Source organism: Pipistrellus kuhlii, unplaced genomic scaffold (genome assembly GCF_014108245.1).
Source record: "Pipistrellus kuhlii isolate mPipKuh1 unplaced genomic scaffold, mPipKuh1.p scaffold_m20_p_121, whole genome shotgun sequence".
NCBI lineage: Eukaryota > Metazoa > Chordata > Mammalia > Chiroptera > Vespertilionidae > Pipistrellus > Pipistrellus kuhlii.
In genome coordinates, this window is record NW_023425429.1 from 349,730 (window position 1) to 352,729 (window position 3,000).

The 3,000-nt window shown below is 46.8% G+C and overlaps 1 pseudogene; it reads left to right on the top strand.

Moving 5' to 3' along the window:
* The first annotated feature begins 642 nt into the window (after positions 1–642).
* LOC118716904 lies at positions 643–2,642 on the top strand (annotated as a pseudogene).
* Positions 2,643–3,000: the final 358 nt, after the last annotated feature.

The window sequence follows — 3,000 nt, forward strand, 5'->3', positions numbered from 1 at the left end:
TTATATTTAAAAGTTTTTCTTGAGATATTAAGGTTTATTGCATGTAATGTTATTATATTTAAGGTCGTTTTTTTTTTGAAATATTTTAAAAAAGGAAAATAATAATAAAGATATTACACAGCTGGAGGGGGGGATTCAGGCACCCTCTTAAAGAGCTAACACAAAATTTCGTGTGCAGGCACTTACCCTGGGCTCCAGCAAAGGGAGGGCAGAGTGGATTTGAGCTGTACGAGCAGAAGCCAGAGATGGGGGCTCTAGGGTTGAACGTGGAGGGCAGACACCACGGTTTCTATGCTGAGTGGTTCCCTCACGCTGCAGAGGACAACTTTTGCAGGCAGACCTTTGCTATCCAGGTGGTTTTTGCCTGGGGGTAAGGCAGTTGCCCCACCCCATTGGAAAACCTCAGCTTCAACCTGTAGACAATTGCATTCAGCTACTCAAAACTGAATACAATCAGTGTGCAGAGGCAATCTAGAGGCTTTGAACCATTGCCTCATCTTTGCCTACCTAATAAATACATAGTCATAAACCCAAACAGGCAGCCCAAATGGGGAGATAAGAAACCAAACCCCAAATGAAAGAACTAGAGAATTCTCCAGGTGAAAAGCTAAATGAAATGGATATCATAAATTTATCACACAGATGAACCACTTTATCAGTGCTGTTGACCTGCCCCTGGTTCACCCATGTCCCTCTGCTTGTCCCGTGCTACAGGTGAGCCTGCAGGAAGTGGACAAGAGGCTGAAATACCCGCTGCAGGTCAAATACTCCGGGGTGGATGTCACCCACCCAGGTTAAGAACTGGCCAACTACCCTAACCAGTTTAGCTCAAGGGATAGAGCGTCAGCCTGCGTAATGAAGGGTCCCAGGTTTGATTCTGGTCAAGAGCATGTACTCTGGTTGTGGGCACACCCAGTAGAGGGCATGCAGGAGGCAGCTTATCGATGTTCATCAATGTTTCTAATTCCCTCTCCCTCTCTAAAAAACCAACTCTCTCTCTCTCTCTCTCTCTCTCTCTCTATATATATATATATATATATATATATATATATATATATATATATATATATATATATTATTGATTTTTTACAGAGAGGAAGGGAGAGGAGAGAGAGCTGGAAACTGATGAGAGAGAATCATCGATTAGCTGCCTCTTGCACACCCCCTACTGGGGATGTGCCCGCAACCAATGTACATGCCTTTGACCGGAATCGAACCTGGGATCTTTCAATCCGCAGACCCATGGTCTCTCCACTGAGCCAAATCGGTTTCAGCCAAAATATATTTTTAAAAAACAGAAAAAAAGAACTAACCCACTGGTATTTCATGGGATGGCCTGGATCCAAGTAATCTCTACAGCCTGGTCTTTTAAAAAATATATATACTAGAGGCCCAGTACACAAAATTCATGCATGGGGGGGGGGGCGTCCCTCAGCCTAGCCTAGCACCCTCTCCTATCCAGGAACCCTCAGGGAATGTCTACTGACAGCTTAGGCCCACTCCCCATGGTTCTCTGCTGTTTGCAGGGCCTGCTGTTCCATGCCAGAGATGGGCAAACAGGCCCTGCTGAGTGCTGCCTGCAGGCCCTGTTCACAATTCACTGTGACTACAGCCAAGCAGACTTTGCTGTCTGCTGTCAAGCTGTGCGGCCACCCTTGCTTCTCAGGGCCAACTATAATCCTGGGAGCCTGCGGGCATGGCTTGATGCGGCCACCCTCACCTCCCAGGGCGGCAATGGTCCCTGGAGGCTGAGGGCTTTGCGCCCATCCCCTGAACACAGGCTGCTTGATGCATGCATATGCAAATTAACCTGCCATTTTTTTTTTGGTTGGGTCGATTTGCATACTCACTCCTGATTGGCTGGTGGGCATCATGGAGATACAGTCAATTTCCATCTTTTTCTCTTATTAGTGTAGATTTTTATTGATTTCAGAGAGGAAGAGAGAAACAATAATGAGAGAATCATTGATTATCTGCTTCCCGCATGCCCCCTACTGAGGATTAAGCCCACAGCCCAGGCATGTGTCCTTGTCTAGAACTGAACTTGGGACCCTTCCATCCACAGGCTGATGCTCTCTCCACTGAGCGAAACCAGCTGGGGCTACAGCTTGGTCTTGAGAGACCCAGATGCTGCAAGCAGAAAGGACCCCACATTTAGGGAATGGCATCATGTCAACATGAAGGGCAACATCAGCAGTGACCTGTCTTTCTGATTATGTGGGCTCTGGGCCTCCTAAGGGCACAGCCTTCACCGCTGTATCTGGCTGGTTGACGAGCAGGCCAATCTGCTGAAGTGTGACGAGCTCATTCTCAGCAAACGATCTGGAGACCATTTCAAGGCGGCATCTTTCTGCAAAAACTATGGGCTCGGGCCCCCAGTGGCCGGCAGGTGTTACAGGCGGAATGGGATGACTATGTGCCCATGCTCTGAGCTGCTGGCTAGGAAGCAGGGAAAGCCAGGAGACACATGGCCCAGGCCCCAAGCAGTGTTCTCAAGTTCAGTGATGCATGTTGATTTCTCCTCTTTCCTGTTCCCACTTTCACAGGCGAGACCTGAGCAGACAGAGCTGTGAGGTGACTTTTCCTTCTACCTGTCCTTTATCCTTATACAGAGTCACACATCTAGATTTATTCTTTGATCAAATTTGAACTCCAATTTGGGGAGCCTATTTTGGTATTGGGATATGGTTATCAGATTGTTAATATAAGAATAATAACCCAGCCCTGACCAGTTTGGCTCAGTGGATAGAGCGTCGGTCTGTGGACTCAAGGGTCCCAGGTTTGAAACTGGTCAAAGGTATGTACCTTGGTTGCGGGCACATCCCCAGTAGGGGGTGTGCTGGAGGCAGCTGATTGATGTATCTCTCTTATTGATGTTTCTAACTCTCTATCCCTCTCCCTTCCTCTCTGTAAAAAAATCAATAAAATATATTAAAAAAAAAAAAGAATAAGAACCCAGAATTTAAAGGTGTATCATCTGAAGAGCAGTACAGGAAACCT